This window comes from Camelus bactrianus, chromosome 6 (genome assembly GCF_048773025.1).
Source record: "Camelus bactrianus isolate YW-2024 breed Bactrian camel chromosome 6, ASM4877302v1, whole genome shotgun sequence".
Lineage (NCBI taxonomy): Eukaryota > Metazoa > Chordata > Mammalia > Artiodactyla > Camelidae > Camelus > Camelus bactrianus.
Genome location: NC_133544.1, coordinates 89,868,636 through 89,894,928, shown reverse-complemented (window position 1 = coordinate 89,894,928; position 26,293 = coordinate 89,868,636). Strand labels below are relative to the sequence as shown.

The window sequence follows — 26,293 nt, the reverse complement described above, 5'->3', positions numbered from 1 at the left end:
AGGAAAAGGGGAAAATATGTATTGAGGGAAATTCTGGTTGTAGTCCGTATTTTCAGACTTGTTTTAAAGTTGTAGAACTCTTTCTTGAAGAGAATTTAATGTATAACACGTGGAGAAAGTGAGGAGGAAGGAGCAGGGAACCTCCCTGAGCTCTGAGCAGCAGCCCTTCCGGGCACACTGCCCTCCCGCACTGGCAGGGCCCGCGGGGCCGCACAGGGACTGACGGTCTCCGTTTGCTCCAAGGGGCCATCAGCAGCAGGACACCCACGAGTTCATGCGCTACCTGCTCGACCACCTGCACTTGGAACTCCAGGGCGGTTTCAACGGGATTTCCCGCTCAGCAGTTCTGCAGTAGAATTCTGCTCTGTCTGCAAGTAACAAACGTTGCATGTGAGATTTGGCTTCCTTTTGCTTTCTAGGAAGACTTCAGACATTCCTATTGCTGTTATTGTTTATTACATTTGTAATGGACAGCGGAGAGTGTTCCTGGACCTCTGCTGAAACTTTTGTGCACTTGAACTTTGTGACCAAGTGGACTAGCACATGCCTCCTGCTTCTAGACCAGAGGCATCTTGTAATTATTTCCATCTTGGTGTAGCTAGGATTGTTATTTACTATAAATTATTTTAACTTATTTACAATTTATGTACTTAAAAATTTTCCTCTAAATGTACTGAATAATATGTAGGCAACTTAATTTTCATATACTGAAATAATTTGTTCACTGATAACGAAAGCTTACAATATTTTCAATGTGAATTTTCCTAAAGCTTCATTTTGGACTTTAATTTTCCTAGAATATGTCTGTTTTTTAATCAAATTGAGGCATTTGTACGTTTTCAGAATTCTTACTTGCCTCTCAATATGAATAAAACAGACCTTTTAGTTAGCTTTCCCAGGTACTAAGGCCCCGAAATGTACATGGAGTTCAGAATGTTTGTTTTGCTTGAGGAAGGGATAGTTGACTTGTATTTCAGCTTGGATTTTGGTTAATTGTAGTCTCCTATTGCTCAGATTTTTTTTTTTTTGAAGTTTTATATTGACCTGTGCAGGAAAGGAGTGTGTAAGACAGACTCCCCAAAGAAAGAGCGAAAAGAGTAAGTAATATACAGGGGTGGCTGCAGTATTAACTGCCTGGCCGTCCACAAATCAGATTTCGTGTGAGATGGGGCTTTTTAATCACAGAGCAATCTCACAGCGACCCTGACCTTGTCAGCGGGCACTAAGAACTGCCTACTTCTTCAAATGCTTGGCCCTCCAGGTCCTGTGGCTGAGATTCGCATTAGACTCCAGTACAGAAGGGAAAGGGCGTGTGACCTGGGGGCACTGTCCTTGCTGCCAGCACCAAGTTACACACGGCAGTCAGTGAAAACTTCCGCTCTGTATCTGATGCTGGTGCGCTCCTGCCCAGGGGAGATTAGGCTGGGTTCTATCACAGACAGTCCGTGTGAAGGGGGGGGGAGGTCTTCATTATTTGACACCCAGGTGCCCTGATGGAGTGAGTGTGTGACACTCACAAGGTGTTCCTTCAGTAACTAGTGAGTTTTCAGTATTAACTCTATAATATTTTCAAGAATAGTAGTTGTACATTCCTTTAGTGAGTTAGGAACATAAATTAATGTCAGATATTCAAAATTCAGGTTTCCTTATATTTTCTTAAATTCCCTGGATACATTTCAGGATCAGAATTGTATTTGCTAAAACTACAAAAACAGATTTCCTGTACAGTATTTATTTACTTGTATAAACACATCCAGCCCTACTGAAGGTGGGGGTGGGGGTGGTAGACATAAATGGCAGATGGGTTTTTTAATATGTAGAAAATCATTAGTGCCAATAAAAAGGACCTTCGCAGCATAACAGCCTGTCCAAGTAGTCAGTATGGAAACACTCTTGGTGTGCAGTATAAGAAATGGAGCAGCGATTTTGAAATCAGTTGCAAATCTTGTTTTTAGTCATTGTATACCTAAACTTAATGTCATACACGTCAGATGGCCAAGACTTGATTAATATCTTTTTTTCAGAGGAAGAAATTCTAAAGGAAGAAGTACATGGAGTTTAAATGTATTGTTTGTAGTAAGGCAGTTTCCATTTTAATTAAAGGCAGCCGTGTATGTGAACATCAGTATGAATGGATCAGTCACAGGCCCTTTATTTTCAGTAGTTTTTTAAAAAATGTATCCTTGGTTTATGACAGCCATTAGATCTAAAACCTGAAATAGCCACTATATCCTAAAGTTCCTAATGTATCTTCCCTTTTTAATTGACTAAAGACATATATCTTATGAACAACTTAATATATATTATATATATATTTTATTCTTATGAACAACTTTAAAGAAAAAAGCTACAGTATATTTTTTCTGCCAGTAAGGAAGGAAGCCCTTTCTTAGAAAAGGAAGCAAACTTTAAAAAGAAGAGAATTGCTTGGGTAGGTTTTGTCTGTCTCTGCAGTAGGTTTAACTTGGAGCAACTCACAGTACAGTTCAGTGTACTGGAAGTGTTACTGACTGTAAGTGACAGAAACCACCTCAAATTGCTGTTAAGAAAAAAGAGCAATTCACAGGCCTAAGTAACTGCAGAAGTGCCGTCACGTGTGTGAGTGCACTAGGTGAGGGTATGTGTCTGCTGCATTCCTGTTAACGAAGCACGCAAATGAAGCATCCTCAGTATCCATTAATACTGGTTCAGTTCAGAGAAGGAGTGCAGTGTTAGGAGCAGGTGCTCATGTCAGACCAGCTGTGTGAACTTGGACCAAGTTACTTAACCTTGAACCTCAGCTTCCTGGTCTGAGAAATGGGGATAATGGTGGAATTATAATAGTGTTTTACGTGAGCTTTTTAAAAGGCTTGTTGACAGTAACACCCGGCACTCCAACTGTGAAGTGATACCTCCGTCAGTAATTACTAAATATGTATTAAATTTGTTTACCTTTTTTCCCCTAAATACAACCATCTCAAAAATCTAAAACCATCTTAGATGGAAGTTGTTGTTCAGAGTAAAGCGAGAGAGCTCCCTGAGTAATAGGAGGCTTTGCAAAGGCTCCAGTGTACAGCTCCCTCTTTCCTGAGGGGTACGCTTGGAAAGAAAGGGGCCCACCTGCCCTGATCTGCTTGTTAGTAACCGCAAGCGTTCAGTGTTGCTTGTGGAGAAAGTGGTGAGACTGAAAGAGGGCTGGGGGGAGGCCCGTCAGTGGCTTAAGCCTTTTATTTCGTTTACATCTATTAGAGCTTTGAAAGTTTTGTATTTTTAAAATTTAAATGAGTATATATGATGTATATGTCCCCCCAAAGGGAGCTCATAGACATATTTAGTTTTTTTACTGAGTTTCCTGTGTGGTGATTTTCTTTAGAAATGGAGCATCTACAGTCGTCACGGCAATATTCGGAGGCATTCTCCAAAATGAAGTTAACTGCCTCCTATGTGGGACAGAATGTAGAAAGTTTGATCCATTCCTATTTTACATCTGGATGCATGATAGTGTATTAAAATAATAACTGTAATGTTTCCTTTGAAAATGAAGGCAGTAAAGAGATAAATGTTAAAAAATAATTTCAAAAACTGATGTATTTGGAGTGTAGTTATAAACTTTTGACAGTCCTCTATTTTCCTTTCTTTTTAAGACCTTTCTTTCATTAGACATTCCAAGTCAGTTCAGAAGTAAGCGCTCCAAGAATCAAAAAAATGGACCAGTTTGTTCTTTACGAGGTAAAGATACTTTAACGGTCTAGAATTCGTTTTCCCCCTTGAGTCGCTAGACAGATTTCTAAGCTCCATCTACATGTGCTGTGTTGTTAACTGTTCTGATGAATTTGTGTTATAACTTAACAAAAGTGAAACTTGAATGTTGCTTTCTAGCAAAAAAAATTCAATTTAGCAAGAATGCCTGCCAGAGATTTTAGGTCAAACTAAACATTTCTCACCTTTCTCCTCTTTTTAGATGCTAATTTTAAACTTGAAAGTCTATAGTAAAACTTTTTCTGATCTAATGAAACAATTTATTCTCTGGATATTCCAGTAGAAGCCAAGAGAAAGAAAGAATACTTATAAAACTTTGCTAAATTGCAGTGACATTTAATGTGTTGTATGACTAATAATTTGAGAACTCTAGTGATGATATAGCTGTTGGTTAAGCCTGAGGCCTTGCTTTTAATTGCAAGATTATTAAAATTCACATTTACGTTGAGATATTTTTGAACAAATGTTTTCCCTTGAGTATTAACTGCTTAGTCAAGGGAAAAGACCTGCCCTTGACCAACCACTAAAATGACTATGTTTTCTCTTCATTCATGAAAAGAAACTATGATAGAAAAAAGATAAGAGTATCTAGTGTGCATTCTCATTAAGCACCTCTGCACTGAAGGCAGATAACAGAATTCCTACCTTGAATTGCTTGTCCACTAAAAGTAATTTTGTTTTCCTCTTCAACTGTTTTAGGAAGTTTTGTCATAATGATTAATAAACATATAATATAATATTTTCTTAGAAAATAGAAGATTCTATTGATCTAAAACTGCACTGTCCAGTATGGCAACTGCGAGTCACACGTGCCTATTAAAATTTAAAACTGGGTTGCTCAGTTACACTAGCCATTTTAGAGTGCTCGGTAACCACATGCAGTTAGTGGCTGCTGTACCGATCAGCACAGACGCAGGGCGTTTCCATTGCTGCACAAGGTCCTATTGGACAGCGCTGCTCTGGAATCAAGTTACCCTGCAAAATGTACCTGAATATACTTTGTAGATGCTTTTAGTGTGCTCCCCACCTATCCAACAGTGTTGATTGTCTCTTTTGAGCAGAAGTACAGAAGAAATTTAAGGAAGCCCCCATCCACTCCACTTCCTCCTAAAATACGTGGCTATAGTATGTGTCTCCAAAGCTCTTTTTTGGCCTATTTGAGATTAAGAAAATATCACAGTGTACCTGATAGCAGATGTCACCACTTTCCCTTTATATTTATGGCACATGAGTATAGGCTAACTAAATCATGAAACAAACATTTGGTCATTGAGAGGGGAAATCTGTGAAAGTAAATATTTTCAGCAATTAGCTTCCCACTATATAGTCTAAATTAAATTATGACTTCATGGGATAATTTTGGTAAGAACAGTAATACTGATGTTACTACAAAAAATAATGTCCCTTTGTATATAAATACAATAACATATATATTATATATATATGCATGTATTTGAAAACTATTTCCTCATGTTTAACAAAATCCAGTTAGTCCAGATGGTTTTTGGTTGGAAGACCCAGAGACACTCACTTGTTCAGGATTCTTTCCTTCCTTCCTTCCTTCTGTGTTGAGTCCCCCACCCCCATCCCAGGTTGGTCCTATACATGGTTCTTACTGCCTTCCGTAGCATTTCACTTACGCTTATCCCTGAGTGCTCTCATGGGAGACTTTCCTTTCTTGAGGCCACCAAGGAGCGTGTCTGACAGCTTCCCGAGGTGGCTGACTGGGGCTACAAACAGGACAGTGGTAGATGGCATTCGCCTCACATCCCAAGTAGTGTTCTTCTTGGCATCTGATGTGACTGGTATTCGTGTCAGGGGGCCCAGACCACCCTGAGGTGTTTACGTTTGGCTGGAAACGCGTCTCCTGTATCTCAGCTGGCTTTCCTGTGGACTGTCAGACTTGATTTTTATTTTGTTGAAGAGCTTACTGTCCGCTTTAAAAAGTGTATGATAGGGTCTGGTAGTGTTGCATTCTCTTTTTGTTTACCACTAATATCAATTAAGAGCTCTGATTTTTTCTTGGACAGTGCAGAGTGTGATGAATTTTAGTTGACTGATGCCCATTTCTTTACTAAATGGGGATGGAGATGTGTGATTAACTGATAAGTGTTTTGCTTTTACATGCTTATAAGTCTACTTGGCAAAAATTTCTTGTGTGCTTTTTTGGATCTTTAATTGTTAAGGTTAGCTTTCATTTAAAAAGGAAAGGTGATGGTGAGAAAGACCACTGGCATCTGAAATTATTTAACTTTGAAAGGATGCATAGTAAGACAGGTTAAAATAACCCCAGGTCTAAAAACCTAACTGATACCATCAAAAAGAAAAGAAAATGTCGCTTATTCTTACTAATACTATGTAAATCAAAGAATCCTAGGTAAAATGCTAGCAAATAGAATTTAGTGCTGTACTAAAGCAATGGAGACCAAGGAGGATGTATTCCAATAATGCAAGACTGACTTAATCAGTAATGGATTTGGAATTTTATCAAAATCTATATTTGGGCACTTTAATTTTTCTTCTCCCCCAAAATCATACTTCCTAATATTAGAAGAAAAAAAGTGCTGTTATTACAGGAATAGGCATGGATTATCCATGTTGTAACACCAGTGGAGCACTAATGACTTTCCATTACAGTCAGGAGTCTGAGTGAGGGACGATGAGGAAGAGAACCAAGAATAAATAACGAAGAGGGAAGACCAAGGTATCGACACACCTAGAACGTTTCAAGAGGATCAGCTGGACGTGGGGGAGGAGCGTGTCCCGGTAGCCGTCTCTGGAGAGCAGGACTGAGCGGGAGGTCTGCCTTTCCAGACTTCAGTTAAAAATTAAATGCAGATACTAATTTGGTAAATAAGTTAACATGGAGCCAAATAGAAAATTAATAGGCAAAACAATTGCTTTCCTGTATATAGCAAAGGGTCCTATTCGCAGTTGCAGTGAAAGCTCAGAGTACTTAATAAAGTTAATGAGAACTATGCAAGACCCCGAGGAACAGATTATAAAGCATTACAGGACAGACAGAGCCATGGCATGTTCTTGGGTGAGAAGACCCAACATGACAGAGATGTCAGTTTTCCCCAAAATTACTCCCTAAACTTACTCTAATTACTTAAGCATTTCTTCCATACACAGATACTCTTAAGAGAGACTAAAAAAGTTTTAAAAATAATGGAGCAGGGCAGAGATGAAGCAAGTCATGGCCTAGAAGTACTAATGCAGCAGGTGCTGGGCAGGAATGTGTAGGTGGGGATGTGTTATATGGCAAAGGAAGAATTTCAAATCAGTGGAGGATAGAAGAAAGTAGTCAATAAATGGTATTACTGTAAATGACAATTTATGTGGGAGACATGAATTTCATCCCTAACTCATATCTTCCCAAAGTAATGAGAGGTTTCAGGATTTAGTGTGAAAAATAAAACCACAGGGACATTATAGGAAAACATCTTTTTGATCTTGTTGTCGGGGAGAGATCCTTCTAAGTATATCACCAAGGCCAGAAATGCATAGATTTAACTGCATAATGGTAAACAATGCCATAAACAAAAGTAGAAAAAGATGATAAACTTGAAACAAATATTTGTAATGTATATATGAAAAAAAGTAGTTGGGCAAATACATCAATAAGGAGGAGAAATGCACGTGGTCAATTTACATCTGAAGAAAATACTGAGTCTCACTTATTCAAGAAAGTGTAAGTGAAGCAAAATTGGTCAAAACGATGTAGATGAATCCATTGTTAGTGACGGTTCTGGGAAGTGGGCGCGCTCATACTGATGGAAGGAGTATGAGTTGGCACAGTTGTTTTCAGAGGGGTGGTGATCACCATTTTTAACAGGTGTTTTTTTAGACATAGTCGTTTCCCTTGTGAATGTGGACAGTAACGTATGTAAAAGATATTCATGGAAACAGTGTCCACCAGTAGCTCACTGGTTTAGTATCTTGTGGAATTTAAGAAAAATAAAACTGATCAACAGCTAGGCCACAGAAAGGTAGGTATAAAATACTGTAGAGTAAAAAACACTATCCATGGAATATGAATAGGATTACTCCATGAATTCTACCATTTGTATAAGGGTGAAAAATATGTGCATTAAAATTCTTCAGCAGCGTACGCCTTCTGCTCACAGTGATGACCTCAGCGGGGAGTAGGAAAGCAGTGGACCTGGGGCTATCTTTTCATCTCTTTCATATTCGAGTTTTGTTGTTTTTTTTTTTTTTTTGACGTATTGTATCACCTTTATATATTTGTTTTGGGGGAGTGAAACAAGATGTGGATTGTGTATGAATACTTTTCACTTACCGCTTTGTTAAATTTATGTAGTGCATAAACTCATCTAGCAGCTTCAACAAACCAGTGTTACTCCCTGTCCTCCACAGGGATGCTGTTTAACTGTTCATATACTGTGGGAGACTGACGCTTGTAAAATGTATGTCCTGAAACCTTCAACAATGTTAGGTGTTTCAAAAACCATGGTGCATAAATATATTTTATTCCCTCATGAAGCACAGTAAAGTACAAATGGAAAGATCAAGCAGTTTCTTCAGATCCTTCATGAGAGACGTGAAGGTACATAGAGAATAAAGCTGGGCTGAGATGTGGGTGCTGAGTGCCTAGGGGACTGTCCCCTGGCCATGGGACTCACTTCTACCTATGAGCTCTGAGGTGAGATTCATATTCATGAAGCTGCAAAATATTGAAGTAATGCATTTCAGGGCCAGACTTTTCGGATAGTGAAAATGGCAGTTGCCAAAGCTGTGAATGTTGAGGAGGTGTTGTATCTAGGCAGTCTTCCTTTTAAAGAGGTGTTTGTGTGTATATGTTTTGATCAAAGAAGGAAAAATATTTTTATGTGTATTCTAGAACTTAGGGACAATTCAAAAGAGCACAAAGGAAAATAAACATCCTTTATAAGCCTACTGTTCAGAAATAACAACAGTTAAGGATATTTTAATTTAAAAACCAGCTGTGGGTAGGCACCATCTCCTCCCACCAATAAGCCTCTAGTCAAGGCCTGTGGAAGCAGATCTCTGTTCTGGGCATAGGTAAGGGGGGGAAAAGCCGCCTCTTCCTCCCCCTCCTCCCCCTCCTCCGCCCCCTCCTCCCCCTCCTCCTCCCCCTTCTCCCTGGATTAGCTAAGAGAGTTGTAGTTTTATTTAGTTAGAACTTTGAATGTGGATGAAAACGTCTTTTATCTGTTTGAAAAATTTTTTTTAAATACACACTGTGTACTAGTTGCATCCTTTTAGTTTCCCAGGCAGTAAAATTGCTTGATAATTTGGTACAATTAAGATTAGGATACACTAAGAATGGAAATGCTTTTTCCCAGCTTTGGCTTACAAAGAAAGTAGAACGGATTTATTTGAGAATGAAAGGCATGCTCATGAAGTCATTGGATCAGTTCTCCTATAATGATTATTTGGGACATCTTTCTAATGGTCTTACTGAACTGAGTATTTCTATTTTCATTAATATTTACTCCAAATATATTTCTGCATTAGTCATTTCACCTATACTGGTTTCCACAGGGAAAACAATCACGGGAAGTAGAATCTTACCAAATTTTAGAAAATTTGGTGGTTCTTCCTCTGTTTTGGATGAGAAAATGGTTAGCTGCTTTTATCGCTCAATTAGATCTTGTCAGGGAACTAGATGTGAGTAAGAAACCAGTTCTGTCTGCGCGGAGCATAACTTACAGTTAAGGAGATAAGATATGAATATAGATATTCAAAATGACAGTGAGGGCAGTGAGCTTGGGTGGTGCCAAGTGATAGAGGCGGTGGAACTGTCAGGACCCCAGTCATTTATTGATACATGTACCAGGTTAAAGAGAAGGAGAAAGTGTTCAAGGATGATTCAGAGGTTTTGAGCTCCAGGTGACTGATCAACTTGGGGTGCCAACCGGAAGAAGGGGAGCAGGTTTTAACGAGAGTGAGCTCAGGGTTGAGCCTTCTGAGGCTGAGGAGCCCTTTGACTGTCCGTTCAGAGAGGACTTCTGGGACTGGGCCTCTAAACTGACTTACTGTGACTACTTAGCATGTGAAAGAATATGTGTATAAGCTTGAAATATGGAGAGGAAAGTCATTTCAACTTAATTTGTTTTTTATTTTTCTAAAGTATGACTTAAAAAATTTGTCTTTTCATGAGGCAAGGTAATTAGGTTTATTTACTTATTTTAATGGAGGTACTGGGGCTGGAACCCAGGACTTTGTGAATGCTAAGCACACGCTTTACTACTGAGCTATACCCGCCCCTCTTTTCAACCTAATTTAAATGTCATCACCTTACTTAACAGTGGAGAAAGCGTATGCACTTTATTTCCACGAGTAGGTGACTTGGAAGCACCTTCTAACCTATCATTTCTGAGCGAATGCATTGTTCTTTGAGAGTGAGCTGGCACCTCCTTCTGACAGCGTGGGTAGATACAAGGCGGAATTCCACCCAGTTTCTGGAGGGGAATGGCAAGCGGTGAGTAGACACCTCCTGCAGCACCCTCCTCCTGGTCGAGAGCTCGGGGCCTCCTCCTTAGGGCTCTGAGCACAGTGCTGGGCAAGGAGCAGGAGGCACGGAGAGGAGGCTGAACTGAGTCCAGGGTGCTCTCCATTTCTTGGTAAGCAGGCACTTCTGTTTGGGCTTAATTAGAAGGAAAGGGCTTGACTTAAATTCTTACAGTTTCTAAGAGTTGCAGAATAGCAATACAATTTTTAATTAAAATTTTCTTAGAGGATGCTTAATTTATCCATGAGTTTATACAAGATCATAGAGGAGGAAGGGAACATGGAAGATGATCTAGTTTTGCCCACACATTTTACAGATAAGCAGCAGCTGGGAGAATAAATTGTGTGAATTGTCCAAGATTTCACTGTAATCTGGTGGTTTCCAAAAACAAATGACAAGAGCCTCATTAAAATCTAATTTCAAAGCTCGTTGCAGAACTACTGCAATGCAATTGTAGTAGAAAACAGGGAAGCGATAACATAAGTTTTTATTTTTTAACTTTCCCCCTAGTTTTACGTGAGCCGATGGAAAGTAGCGCAGTCCTGAAAGACCTGAAGCCCGACACCGAGTGCGTTGTTGACATGTCTTCAGTGGTAGAGGATGAAGGACACAGAAAAACCTGTAAGTCCGATTTTTAAAAAAAGATCTTCTTGTTTTATTTTTTAAGATAAAGAGGTGAAAGTCCAAGTGGGATTTTTGTCAGCCTTCCGAAGCATTCCTTTATTCAGTATCCATTCAGCGCACAGTTACTGAGTGCGCTGCTCGTGCTCGATAAACACCGTGTGGTTTTCTGCTTGTACTGGCTGGTCCTGCCGTCACGGGGCCCCGGGGGTGGAATGGGTAGTCATGGCCACAGATACCTCATGGGGAAAAGTACCCTTCTCAGTTATCCCCTTTTTTTCTTCACATTTTTAGAATTACTTACAATTTATTAATGAAATCAGAGCTGTCAACACCCAAAATCTCATTTGCTTAGGCACCTAAACTATATGGCTTTTAGTGTAACCATGACCTATCTACAAGTAGTTCTCCACTTCTTAAGGGAAGAGACCGTGTGGGGAGTGGGTCTAGGATTGTCTGGAAGAGCACCTGTGCAGGAATGACCGGGTTCAGTGCTGCACGTGGCCAGATCTTCATGCTGGCAGTGAGATCTCCCCTTTTTCTCCCCTGCCTTTTGGACTCTGGCCTTTGCTAGAGAAGCTCTGATGGCTTTGGCTTTGAGTAGAGCTTTTGGGCAAGATGTTCCTCACTCCTCTTCCTGGTAGGGTTTCTGAAGCCATATGAAAATACCCTTTCCTCCTCCCATCTTCTTGGCTGGTCTCTGGGAAGGAGGGAGGTCACTCATAAGAGGAAGGAGTGGGCGTAACTCTTTCCAAGGCAAGAATTGACCCTACTCACTGCCCAGTCTCTTAGGTCCTTATCCCTTCTCTCATTTCCTTTCATGTTAGACCAGCAGAGGTGGGAAATAATGTATTTCATAATGGGCAGGATTAATCTGATAGTTCCTTAAAACCTTAAACTTAATCTTTGGACAAAAAATAGAAAGCTGTGTGGGTGCTACATGGAGAGGAGACTGTAAACCTTTTACTCTGCCTCATGGGCTGATCTACAACAAGCCCATCATCCCCTAGGTTTCACTTACTAGTATATGGCGCGCTTGTTTAAAATTTTTAAAAAAGAAGGATGAAATGAAATACTGTGTTGGTTTTTTATGTATGAAATTCTCTGATTGAAGAACAAAAATCAACTTAAAGAAGTTCCAGAAAAACATCGAAATCTCAGGAGGTTGGTCTGTTTTGGCTGCCATATGGACTCACTGGAATGGCATTTTAAGTTTAAACTTCTTTTCTCTGTGAAATAGTTATAACATGAAGTCCCTGGGTATGAGGTGGAGATAAACAATGAGCCTGAGGAGCTTTTTTTTTTTTTTTTTTTTTTGGAAAGGAAAGGATTGTATTAACTCCCACTGATTTCTCACAGCAGTCCCTTCTCTATTTAGTACATACAGATATCAATGATTAAGTGGGAGACAACAATTGAAAAATGAGCAGAGTAAGAGGAATTAGACTGATGTCTGCTTTTACATTCCTACAGTGCCAGTCCCTGTAGTCCACCTCAATCTTTATGATGTTGGCTCTACCACCAGGCAGGTCCAGTGGCAGCCAGTGGGAGGGGCTACTGGATACACCTTGTTATACGAGCCTATTAATGCCATAGAACCGACCAAACCCAAAGAGGTGGGAGATGTTTGTTTTCTTTATCTTTGGGTCTTCCTAAGACCTCACTGTTTTAGAGTCTCCATGAAACAGCGGTGACTTACAAACTCATTTATATCTTTACATGTGAAATAGAAAAACAGGTTAGATTTGTGGCCCATGACACATCTTAGGAAACATTAGCATGAGAAAGGAAAAGCAGTTCAGAGAAACGAAAAATAAAAGTTGTCTCATGTACATGTTTATGCACAGATGAATGGATAAAGAAGTGGTATACACACACACACACACACACACACACACACACACACACACAAAATGGAATATTACTCAGCCATAAAAAAGAATGAAGTAATGCCATTTGCAGCAACATGGAAGGACCTAGAGATTGTCACACTAAGTGAACTATGTCAGACAGAGAAGGATAAATATTGTATGATATCTCTTACATGTGGAATCTAAAAAATGATACAAATGAACTTACAAAACAGAAACACACTCACAGGTACAGAAAACAAGCTTACGGTTACCAAACAGGAAAGAGGGGAGGGATGAATGAGGAGTTTCGGATTAGCAGATACATACTACTATACATAAAAGAGATAAAACAACTAGGACCTACTGTGTACAGGGGAAGTGTAATCAATATCTTTTGATAAAGTATAATGGAAAAGAAAACAAAGTCTAGTGGTTACAAGTTAGTGTAATTTGAGCATCTTACTCCCTTCGGCGTGTCCATCTGCAGATGCGAGTGGGGCTGACAGGGAGCAGCGTGCTGCTGAGGGGGCTCTTTGCCAACACCGAGTACACGGTCATGGTCCAGGCCATCCTGTGTGACCTCGCCAGCGAACCTGTCAGCACAAGGGAGGTCACCTGTAAGACATCGCTGGTTTTCCTTCTTCCCTTGTTGCTGTGAACATCATGTTCATTGGGCTGTTTCTTCTACTCGATGATGCCAACAATAATTTGATCATTTGTGCATAAGTTACAAGGTAATTACTTACTGCAGTCAAATTTGAGAATTAAGATAATTTCTAGCCTTGCGGCAGCATCTTGCATTGGTTCTAGGATTTGCGTTTATCTTTCCATATTAAGCATGCCTGATTTTGAGTGGTGTCTGACAGTTGTTCTTGGTGAGGTGTCAATCGGGGAATAAGACAGAAAGGAATGGAGCATCTTACAGTCGATACTGTAGATCCATGAAAGATGGTGTACAGCACTGGCGAGACGGGAATGTTGGGTGAGTGCGGTTTTGGTGGAAGACACTAAGTTTAAGATCAAGATGTTCCACGTTCTTGTTGGAGTAGAAACTCTACGGCACATACGAGTAGTCTCTTTCAGTGAAGTAAATTGTTTAATCAACTAACTCAGTGTCACAACATACTGATCACCTAGGACACTCCAGTCCTGTGCTCAGATGTTGGGAATGAATAATACAGACAGCATGGAGCACACGGACTCCTTCGTGGTTTGCACTTCTCATGTGTGTGCTCAGCCCCTTTTGTGTTCCTGGTTTGTTTCAGTAGCATTTAGGTGTTTTTTCTTGAAAAGTGTCAGTGATTGCATCTAGGACCCTGGCCTTGCCTAGTTTTGTTTCTTGCTTCTTGAGGTGGGCACGCTGGGATGAATGAGATGGCTTAAATGTCAAGAATCTCAGCTCACATTTCTAAGGAAATTAAGATGTTGGAAAGAGCCTTCAACAGGGGAAGGGGATGAGACAAGCATGGTGAGACAGAAAAGAAGCGCCTGCAAGGTGGGGCAGGAGACGTTAATTGACAGCAAGTAATTGTCTTGTATATGTTGGGTCCTATCAGGAGCTGGTGGTCTGTAGGAGTGGAGTGGTGGCAGATGGGAAGAGTGGGGAGCCAGCCAGGGGTGGAGGCGTGTGCTGGGAGTGCTGGGGGAGAAGTCCCAAGAGTCACGTGCGAGGAGAGATGAGTGTGGTTCTAGGTTGGGATGTGGGGCTGGACTGCTGCAGCAGAGGATGGGAGGGCACGGAGACGGAAACACTGAAGGGACAGAGGTGGAGACAGATTCAGGAAGAGAGATGCACAGAGCTGAAAGAGACAAAGGAACTTGGTTAGATAGACAGCTAGAGAGAGTGAGAGATGCCTCAGAGAGCAGAAGAAAATCTCCAAGTGCAAATCTCAAACTCCCAGTGGAAATGTTAGGTCTCTTGATTGCGGTGGTGTCTTCATAGGTGTCCACGTCTGTCAAAATTCATCAAATGGTGCGTCTAAAATATGTGTAGTTTACTGTACAGAAATTGTACCACAATAACGTCGTGGATTTTTCATGGGGATTTTCTCCCAACCATTTAGACTTCTGTGCTGAAGTTCAGCTCATCTTCACCCTTCACCCTTGTAACCGTTTGTTTTTCTATCACATTCTTAAGGGAGCATATCGCCGAGTTTGATTTCTTTCTGAACGGCTGTAACTATCTGGTAAAGAAACATGAGCTATACACTTAATGGTGAATTATGCTTTATACAGCCGAGCAACAAATAAGACTTACTTAAATAGAGTAGAAGAAATTTAACATAGAGAAGTTAGAGTTGGAATAAAAATTTAAATTTACCCTATTTTTAAGAAGCCTTCTTAAGAAGAATTCAGCTGTACCTGGTAGTATCATGGTGCTTGTGTCATTATAACCAGCTTGTTACTCTGCTGCGCACCTTTAAGTTTTCTCCAAACAACTTCTTGAAAGCTTGTGTGGATGCTTTAGAGCTTTGTGGTTGAGAACCGCATCTGGACCAAATAATTTGTCCTGCATCTCCAGGGCCTTTGCCCAGTCCTCGAGACCTGGAACTCCGAGACGTGACTCGCAGCACCAGGAATGTCTTGTGGGAACCTGCCCCTGGAAAAATGCATAAATACATTGTCCACTACAAAACACCAGAAGAGGTTGTCAGAGAGGTAGGTTGAGATTAGAATGGGTTTAGAAATACTTGTTTTCTTTCCTAGTAGGTTTAACAAAAGAGCCTAAACAAGCATAGATGGTAGCATATTTTGCATACTTATCATTTCATTGATCTAGTGTTGAAAACTTGTTCTATTATATATTAATAAAACACTGTTAGAATATTGATAATATGTTGGGCTGTCTCGCATTTTGTTTAGAAATGGTTTGCTGTGTGATGTTAATCTCAAAAACATCATCCCTTAGTAGATGAAGAGTTATAGACTAGGGTGGTGTTTCCCTCTCGTCCAGATGCCTGTTACGGTGCTCTGCCATTTATGGATGACTAAAAATTGTCATAATAATGTTTCTAAAAATGAGAGCTAGCAAGGGGATGCTCGAAAGAGGCGGGGGGTTGTCAGGTAAAAGGAGTACAGGACAGTTGAGTAGGATGAAGGGAAAGCATGAATAGCATGTTAGAGGAGTGTGCCTTGGCACTGAGCATTTTTGAGATGATGTTGGGGGTGGAGAGCTGTATCCGTGACAACCTGCTTCCAAGTGGGAGCAAGTCGAGGGGCTTCAGCTGCAAATGGATTTAAAACACCTTTGCTGGAGGGGCCATTCTTGTGAGGATCTCAGAGGCATTTTTGGAAGCTAGAGATAGTTTCTGTAAGCGTCCAGTTATGCACTGTGCTGCTCCTTTGGGTTGTCCAGAAGCTCATTTATACACATGAACATGTTCATTTCTTTCCGGGGTTCAATTTCAAAAGGGGTACAATGACCATGGGGTCTCACTTCTTGTGTGTAATAAATAAGCTAATACACAGGAGAATTTCTCTGAGAGGAATAAGGCAGTGATGTGAAGGGAGGCAGGGGAAATGATTCTGTTGTTTGAATTCCTAGGCCGACATTTACCAGACAGTGGTGAGAGACATGGCTCTGGTCCATGCATTTTTGGGCTCTCTTATAGGTAGAGGTGGACAGGTCACGGGCCAGGACGCCCCTTGAAGACCTCTTCTCACAGACCATGTGCACAGTCGGCGTTTCTGCAGGGTGTGACGGGGGCCCCCCTAGGGGCTGCTCAGGAAAGCACCCGTGAGCTGCACTTGCGCTGTATTGATCCTTGGGGAACAGCACCGTGTGCGCGTGTCACTGAATCTCCTTGGTTACTTCGTTTCTTCATGTTATTTTTTTGCCCAGGTTTGATAATGTTTGGGTTCCTAGACTGTTTTTTGCTTATTTTCTTCCCGTCTTCTATCTTTGTGTCCGTTCCTTTTATGATAATTTCTCTCCTGTTAGTCTACCTGCCACTGTCACTCGTTCATCTTCCAGATACTTGATGGCTCTGTGTGTGTGTGTGTGTGTGTGTGTGTGTGTGTGTGTGTGTGTGGAGAGGGGTGGGGAGAAAGAATATTCTTGATGTATGTTGGACATTGTCTCTGGAAACCATGCAGTAGTTATCAGATGTTTTGAGATCTTCCTATATGTAAAGTGCTATCAGGGCTAGGAAAATCTAAGCATCCTTGCCCTCAGTAGTTCGTGATTTTGTTGTAGCAGAACCGAAGATCATGTAAGGAAGGTGAGGCGTGTGGCTCTCAGGGAGGGCTGACTTCCGCAGTGGAAACGTGGGGGAGATGCTGGGCCCCTGCCCGGGCCCCGCCTTCCCTGCTCCATTCCGAGGCCACTTCAAGGAAGAGGTGTCCCTGTCTCTCCCTCTCATGGTGCTTGCATAGTGTGTGATCCAGTTATCATTACCTGTTGGTCTTTTTCTGTCTATTGGACTTTCCCCTCCTAATGAGGGCAGAGACAGGTTTATTTTGCTCAATTTGTGTCTCCAGTTTCTGGCCCAGTGCTCAGCACGTAATTTCCTAATTCAACAGTGATTAAGAAATTGAGGTCTGGAACCAGCTAGGTTCCTAAGAAATATCATGGGGGCCACACAGGTAACTCAGAATTTTCTAGTAGCCACATTAGAAAAGGTAAAGAGAAAAATGAAATGAATTTTAATAATGTGTTGTTATGTTTTTACTCTATATCCAGAATATTAGCATTTTAACATTTATCAGTATTATTATTAATGAGAGATTTCACATCTTTTTGGTAATTTTTTTTTTTTTTGCAATTCAGTGTGTATTAACTTACATTTATAGTACATCTCAATTCGGATGCCACATTTCAAGTACTCAATGGCTGCGTGTGGCTGGTGGCTCCCATGGTGGACAGCGCGGGCCTAGAGAATTTAAGTGACTTGCCCAGCCTGGCCCAGGAAGCTAGTGGTGGGATCAGAGCTATAGCCTGGAACTTTCCCTTCCTAGCCAGCAAGTCTCATGGAGGCTTAGAAACTTCTCCTTTGGGGCCCAGCTGTCTGTCCATGCTTAAGACATCTTGCCAGGTGTCCCAGCCTGCTCCTGAGCATCAGCCAGAACCCACTTCTGCTCTTTTCAGGCCAGGCAATACCTCTTAGCAACTTCAGTTGCCTTCTTGGCATCAGTTCTTACCTGGAAGGGTAGTGGCTAGAGATGGAAATGTGTCCACATGAGCAGAGGGACAGGTTTTTCATAAACAGCAGGAGTGGTCAAGAGAAGAAAATGTCAGGAAGAAAGACCAGTGGAAGCAGGTCATTTAATATACCAAAGGGATACTTTCAATGTATGTCTGTGAGCCTTCAGATTTCCTAAGAACTTTTAGATGCATCCAAAGTGCATTCCTTATGATTGGTTTGCTTTGCAGCCGTGCTTGTGAAAGTGGTTCCAGTCTCTCGATCTCAGTGGGCCTTTTCATTATAATGATTAGAAACAAGTATTTTGATGGCTCTGGGTTTTGTGTATTTGGCTTTGGTTACCAAATAGAGAAACTGACAATGAAAGCTCCAAACTGGTGGCAGACATTCCAGATGGCTTGAGCTGCAAACGAACTAAACTGCTGGTCAGTAGCAGGGCTCTTAATTGGGATTTCAGTGTCACCAGCACTGCAGGGCTATTCCTGTCTCTGGATAGAGTCAGTATGGTCAGCGGCACGTTGTGTTTAAGGTGAGTGATCTATAGGCAAAGCTTACATGTGAATTACTTAGAGCAGAACATTTTATGGACCCCGAAGGCCCCTGTGCTCTCTGTATTGTGGGCTGAAGTTTGTACTTAATGTGTATTGTTGTGTGAAGGAGTCCATGGTTTTCCTTAGATTCCCCCAAAAGTGTGAGGTGCAAAGTGATTAAGAACCACTGAGTTAGAACAGTGTGACTAAATGTAAGCTTTAAAAAAAAATCACCATTTTAGTAGAATATAAATAGTAACGTATTACATCCATAAAATGCTTGTGGTTTTCAGAGCCCTGTCTCATAGTTAACTTTCAAATGGACTGAACTGGTAAGATACTTGGTTCTAAGCCATGGTGTCAGCCAGTTTCCCCGTGTCCATGAAACTAGAACAAGTTTCATTAAATGCAGTTTGTAGGTCACCTCCAAAAAATTCGTGCTGTCTTTCCTCACGGCAGGTACTGTGCCAGCCCCAGCACACCTGCAGATGCTGAGGTGGCACCAGAGAGTCTCAGAGGGGCATGGGATCACGGAGCTTCCGACGTGTCTCTCTCTCTGCAGAATCACCTGGGCCCCTTCTGGAAGCTCAGATAAGATGGAGGTAATGTTAAGTCTTTCTTTCTCTTCCCTTTTTCTTTTCTTTCCTTTTTTTTTTTTTAAGATCCCATTTCGTTATAGGGAAACTTGTTTGAAATATGTGTCGCCTCTGTTGCCTGAAAAGCTCTGAATGGAGCACTTTCTACTGTTTTCGGGTCCACGTGAAAACTGTAGGAGACGTGGATTTTATCACAAGGGAGCACACCCCCCAGACAGTGGTGACATTCCTGTGCAGGCGCTCTGACCTGCTTACAGCTCTGTTACACCCCTCCCTCCACCCCCATGTGCGCCTGCTCACGGACAGGCCGCTGACTCTATTGTGTTGATTTATTTAGGACCCCGCAGTGGACCGAGGAATCTGAGTGTTTTTGGGGAGACAGCCACCAGCTGATGGGCCAGTTCAGCAGCACAGGTCATTTTTGCTCCTACTGTTGGTGACCCAGTCGATGAATATGTGAGTCTGATACTCATTTGAGCATTTTGTAACCTCTTGCCTGATTGGAGGGTGAAGTTAAGGTTTCTTCTTTAGGAAGTGCTGTGATGACAGTTGAGACCTTGACTTTTGTGTGACAGTCACATTTTACATGACTTTCTCTGACCTGGACAATCAGAATCCTCCCCGGCTTGGGGGTGGTGATGTGGGGCTGTGCTTGACGGTGCAGTGGGGGCCAAGGCTGAGGCAGGAGACCTGGAGCCCCCACTGGAAGTCCTGGGTCCTGGACCCTCCCACAGCAGGGGGCGCTGTCCCCTCCCTGGTGGTCCTGCCTCCTGGCCTCCTGTCCTGGGGCCCTGCTGGGATCCTCTCACCTGGACTGGCATCAGGGGAGTATGTTTCAGAAGGTCCGTCAGCCTCCTGGGCTTATTTTTCTTCATATTGTCTGCTCACTTTCTGTTGGTTCTTTGTGTTTTTCTTATATTGATACGAAGACCTATTTTTAAAATTTCTATCACCCAGAGCCTCTGGGCTCAGAGGTGCTAGACCAGGGCCAGTGTGGTGTGAGCACCAGCTGCACAGGGAGGCCGATGTTGGGCCCCTGCCGGCCTGTGCACAGCACCCCACAGCCCGGGCTGGACCCGGCCTGGCTGGGAGATCTCTCGGCCCCTGTAGGGTGGACAGGCCAGGCGCCATGAGGCCTGAAGCATTTTCTTTTATGTTGTGTAAGTTAATCTTTTATTGGTTCTTTTCTCCTGTGGATACTCGTTTTCTAGTCTAGTATTTGCAGGTTAATTTTATTTACTGTTTCCTTCTTGCTCATGCAGAATAATCCAGTTGCAGAATAATCCAGTTGATTTTATATACTGATCCTCAGCCCAGTAACCATGCCCTAATTCAGTTACTAATTGTAAATGTCTTTCGATTAGGGTGGATTTTCCATGCATAATAATAATGCCATGCACACACAGTGACAGTTTCCTCACTTAAAATTTGATCTTTATGCCTCCTATTTTGTTGTTATTGCATTATTATCCTGACAGTGTCTTCAGTACGTACTGAAGAGAAGGAGTGAAAGCTGGCATCTGGTTCTGGTTACAGAGAAAACTCTCAATATTTGCCTATTAATTGTATTGTTTGTTATTGGTACTGAGTGCAAACTTGTTCTGCTCGCCGCATGACAGGCCAGTAAATCAGGAGATGAGGTGTTGGGGCACAAGGAATAGCAACTTTATTCAGAAATCCGACTGACCAAGAAGATGGCCCATTAATGTCCTGGAGAACCATCTTCTCCAAGTCAGACTTAAGGCTTCTATACTAAAAAAAAAAAAAAAAAAGGAAAAGGGAATGCTTGGTTGCTGCAAATTTCTTGTAGGAATTCTTTATTCTTGGAATCCTGTGTTCTTGCAGCTGTGCATGTGGGTTAGCTCATGATGTCCCTGTAAACCTCCAACCAAACAAGTGTTATTTTCTATGTTGCAACTTGTATTCTTTATATGAATGGAAAAGTGTTAATATCCTTACAGGTCAGAGCCTTGGGAACAGGCTCTCTTGTCTATTTCAGGCTACAGGCAACATTGTTTCACAAAAGGTGCAGAGCCAGCAAGACTAAGCCCAGGAAACAACACAGGGTTAAAGGCAAAGGAATGCATCTAGTATGGAGTCAGGTTTCTTCTTTGCTTCCACTGTCAGTTCACTTAGATAATCAGATTCAGGAAGCTCCCTTCTTTCCTTTTGTTTTTTTTCTAGTTCATGGTGCTCTGAGATTATTTCTTCCTGTCTGGATTCTAAATATTGTTGGACTCATCGTGCTCACTCTTGTTAGATTCATTTTTCTATTTCCTTCGTCTGCACCTCACTTTGAATTTGTCTAGTAAAAAGCCACTTTTCAGTCTGTTTCCTTCCAAAGAACACGGACAATACTGTGAGTGGAATTTCTATTAGTAAAGAAATAAAGATGGCAATCTTTATTTAGAGTTCTTCTACCTCCAGGGGAGGAATAACTACAGCTGAGGTGACCTGGATAATTGCAACCGCTTGCAGGACCTGCCTGAACAGTTGCAGGTTTCTGTAAAGCAAAACGGAATTGTCACTTTTGTTTTTGAACAAAAAGCAAGAACTTGCTGTCTTTTTATGTTCTTCTCATGTTGTTTGCATTTTGTTTAACTGAGTGTGTGATTCCTGTAGTTGGGCACCTGGAGTCTATGAAAATGAATGCCTGGTCCAGGATGCCTTCTCTTTATTCCAACATTGCTCATCCTGAAGTGTTTGCGCTGACTCACTAGAATGGGGTGTTAGCGTGGACATACGTCACTGTGCAGTAGAGTAAGCCTGTCCCTGCCACCCCCACCTTCCTCTCCCACTCCGGAAATGCAAGAATAGGACCCAAAATACATTTTTACTAGAGAACCACAATTAGACAGTCACTGTACTTTTAAAGTTAATAGCAGCCCTCTTCTATGTAGCAAAGCAAAACATACACCGCCCCCCCCCCCCCCCGCCCCAAACCCTCCATGCTTAATGAGCTGATTCTGGATGTGCTGTACTCTTTTAAGCTTCATTTATTTTTATTTAGCAAGAAAATGACTAAGAACAATGGAGTGTCCAATTTGTATCTTGTGCAGAGACCAGAACTAACCTGTTCTGCTTTTACTATGGCTGCCGTGGCTGAGGCTACCACTATGCCATGACCACTGCCTGTCTTCCTTGTATTTATCTTATTACAATTTTCAAAGCAACGTTAACCCCATTGTTTCTCAATACAACTTGCAGGATAGGAAACGCAGGTTTTCATATCCTACGTTTTATATGTAAATGAAAATTGAAGTTCAGAGAGCTGAAGTAGCCGGGACCAGAAGTGATTAGGTAGTAAGATGTAGTCTAGTAGGATGAAAATCAGTCTGTGCACTTTTATTCTGGTGCCAAGTTTTAGCTACTTGAAAGACAGGTCTGAGTCCTGGCTCTGCCACTGGCTGTCTTGGGAAAATTGCTTAACTCTTCTCCAAGCCACAGCTTCGTTCTCTGTAAAATCATCTATGATACAGATCTTTTTATGATTGATTATCTTGCAAGTGAGATAATGTGAATTAAACCGTTACCACAATGATCACCAAAGGAAGTGCCCAGGGTTACCGTTATTATTACTAATGTTGCTAAATGTTCATCTTATCCCAAATGTATCCTTTTACAAATTGCATAGTGTTTTTGTGTTTGTTTTTATTGAGATATAATAGCCATACAACTTTATATTAGGTTCTGGTATACAAGATAATGATTTGATAGTTATATGTATTGTGAAATGGTTACCACGTAAGTTTAGCTAACGTCCATCATTATATATATTTACACATTGTTTCTTGTGATAAGATTCTACTCTTAGTAATACCAAGTATTTTATGTGGTTTTATTACTTAGAGTCCCCGTACTGTATGTTTCATGACATCTTGTTATTTATTTTGTAAATGGAAATTTGTATGTTTTGACCCCATTGACGATTATTTCCTCTTTTCCACTCACCACACCTGGTAACTACCAGTCTGTTCTCTGTATCTATGAGCTTGTTTTTGGTTTTGTCTTATTTAGTTTCCACCTGTAAGTGAAGTCATGCATGTTTGTTTGAGTAATTTATTTGATTTAGCCTAATGCCGTCAGGGTCAATCCATGTTGATGCAAATAGCAAAATTTCATTCTTTTTAATGACTTAATAGTATTTTGTTATATACATACATACACACACACACACACACACGAGACATACCAGATTTCCTTTGTCCATTTGTCCACTGGTGGACACTTCAGTTGTTTCCGTATCTTGATTATTGTCATTCATGCTGCGGTTCAGATGGACATGCAGCTACTGTCTCAAGTTAGTGTTTTAATTTCTTTCAGATAAATAAGTGGAATTGCTGGATCACATAATAGCCCTATTTTTAATATTTTGGGAAACTTCCATGTTGTTTTACACTGTGGCTCCACTAATTTACGTTCCCAACAGACACAGGTTTCCCTTTTCTCCGTGCCTTGCTAACACTTGCTACATCTTGTCTTTTTGATAATACTCATCCTAACACATGTGAGGTGACATCTTGTTGTGGTATTGATTTCTGTTTCCTTTGTGATAAGTGCCACTGATCCTTTTCATGTTTTCATCAGATTGGGGGTTTTGTTGTTGTTTTTTGAGTTGTAGGAGTTTTTTATATGTTTTGTGTATCAGACCCTTTTCAGGTATATTATTTGCAGTTCTTCTCTCCCATTCAGTAAGTTGCTTTTCCATGTTACTGTTGATTTCTTTTGCTGTGCAGAAGCTTTTAAGCTGGATGTAATCCCACTTGCTTATTTTTATTTTTGTTTCCTTTGCTTTTGATGTCAAATCCAAAAACTCGTCACCAAGACTGATGTCAAGGAGCTTACTGCCTATAATTTCTTACGGTAGTTTGATGGTTTCAGGTCTTACATTCAAGTCCTTCACGCATTTTGAGTTGACTTTCGTGTTTGGTAATAAGATAGGGGTCCATATTCATTCTTCCGCATGTAGTTATGCAGGTTTCCCCGCATCACTTAGTGAAGAGACTGTCCTTTTCCCATTGTATATTCTTGGCTCCCTTGTTAATTATTCATCATGTATGCACGGGTTTCTTTATGAACTTTATTCTGTTCCATTGATATATGTGTCTGTTTCCAAGCCAACGCCATACTCTTGATTATTTTCACTTTGTAATGGAAGTTGGTTTCTTTTACAGTTTTGCTAAGAGTAATTTTCATGACTAGTCAATGAGTTTATTAAATACCGTTTTACATTTATCCTACTTAATTGTTGTCTTCTCATTGTGCTTTTTCTGCTAATGGGATAATTTACACAATTATTTTTGAATCTTGGCCAGTCTTGCATTTTCCAATATAGTCTACTATTCTATTCTGTTTACATAATGGCTTAATTCACATATAATATTTTGTTTGAATGTGTACATCATAGTCATTCAGATATATATATATATGTGTGTGAGTCTTTATATGTTCCTTTTCACATTCTTTTTCATTATGGTTTATTACAGGATATTGCAAAAGGTTCCCTGTGCTATATAGTAGGACCTTGTGTTTTATTTATTTTATATGTAGTAGTTTATATCTGCTCATCCCAAACTGCTAATTTATCCTCCCTCCTGCTTTCCACTTGGTAATCATAAATTTTTTTATGTCTGTGAGTCTATTTCTGTTTTGTAAATAAGTTAATTTGTGGCATACTTTAGGTTCCACATATAAGTGATATCATATGGTATTTATCTTTATCTAACCAACTTACTTAGTATGTCCATCCATGTTGCTGCAAATGGTATCATTTCATTCTTTATTATGGCTGAGTAGTATTCTAGTGTGTGTGTGTGTGTATATATAGATGTATATATAAAACACTTACTTACCATTTATTTGACAAGGGAAATGTAGGTTGCTTCCCTGTCTTGGCCGCTGTAAATAGCGCTGCTTGAACATTGGGGTGCGTGTGTCTTTTTAATTTAGTGTTTTCTCTGGATAAGCCCAGGAATGGGATTGTTGGATCACCTGATAGCTCTGTTTTTAGTTTTTTAAGGAACTTCCATACCATTTTCCTTAGTGGTTGTACCAATTTGCAGTCCCACCAGCAGTGTAGGAGGGTTCCCTTTTGCCCAATGTCTCTAGCATTTATTATTTGTAGACATTTTAATGATGGCCATTCTGACTGGTGTGAGGTGATACCTAATTGTAGTTTTGATGTGAATTTCTCTAATAATTAGCAGTGTTCAGCATCTTTTCATGTGCCTGTTGGCCATTTGTAGTTTTCTTTGGAGAAATGACTAGGTCTTCAGCCTATTTTGGAGTTTGGGTGATTTCTTTTGTTGTTGTTATTGAGTTTTATGTGCTATTTGTGTATTTCAGAAATTAAGCCTTTTTTGGTTACATTGATTGTAAATATTTTCTTCGATTTTGTATTTTGTCTTTTCATTTTCTTTATGGTTTGCTTTGCTGTGCAAAAGCTTCAGTTTGATTAGGTCTCATTTGTTTATTTGTGCTTTTATTTCTTGCCTTAGGAGACTGACCTAAGAATACATTGCTACAGTTTATGTCAAAGAATGTTTTGCCTATATTCTCTTCTAGGGGTTCATGGTGTCATGTCTTATATTTCAGTCTTTAAGCTATTTTGAGTTTATTTTTGTGTATGGTGTGAGGGAGTGTCGTAACTTCATTCATTTCCATGCTGCTGTCCAGTTTTCCCAACACTACTTGCTGAAGAGACTGTCTTTTCTCCATTGTATATTCTTGCCTCCTTTGTCGAAGACCAATTTACTGTAGGTCTGCATGTTTACTTCTGGGCTTTCTTTTTGTATTCCATTGATCTATATGTCTATTTTTATGCCAGTGCCACACTGTTTTGATTACTGTAGCTCTGTAGAATAGTCTGAAGTTTGGGAGGCTCATTCCTCCAGCTTCATTCTTTTTCTTCAATATTGCTTTGGCAATTCTGGGTCTTTTGTGATTCGATAGAAATTTTAGGATTATTTGTTCTAGTTCTGTGAAAAGTGTCCTGGGTGACTTGATAGGGATCACATTAAATCTGTAGATTGCCTTGAGCGGTATGGCCATTTTAGCAACGTTAATTTTTCCAATCCAAGAGCATGGGATATCTTTCCATTTCTTTAAGGCATCTTTAATTTCTTTAATCCATGTTTTGTAGTTCTCCATGGATAAATCTTTCACCTGCTTGGTCAGACTTATTCCTCAGTATTTTATTGTTTATTGGATGTAATTTTAAAAGGGATTGTTTCTTTACTTTCTTCTCCTACTATTTCATTGTTAGTGTAAAGAAATGCACCTGATTTGTGCATGTTAATGTTATATCCTGCCACCT

At 40.6% G+C, this 26,293-nt stretch overlaps 1 protein-coding gene across 10 annotated transcripts in view; it reads left to right on the top strand.

The window, feature by feature from the left end:
* Positions 1–356: 356 nt before the first annotated feature.
* LOC123616570 (uncharacterized) overlaps positions 357–26,293 on the top strand; it is a 53,304-nt gene continuing 27,367 nt past the window's right edge. For 8 of the 10 annotated variants that reach the window (XR_012507726.1, XR_012507722.1, XR_012507725.1 and 5 more), the window contains exons 1-4: positions 357–3,708; positions 10,748–10,858; positions 18,842–18,984; positions 19,316–19,434. The gene's annotated coding sequence lies outside the window, so the exon portion shown is untranslated. Of the gene's footprint in view, positions 3,709–10,747; positions 10,859–15,232; positions 15,370–18,841; positions 18,985–19,315; positions 19,435–26,293 lie in introns of all 10 variants that reach the window. The other 2 variants (XM_074366264.1, XM_074366267.1) reach the window with 2 other exon arrangements.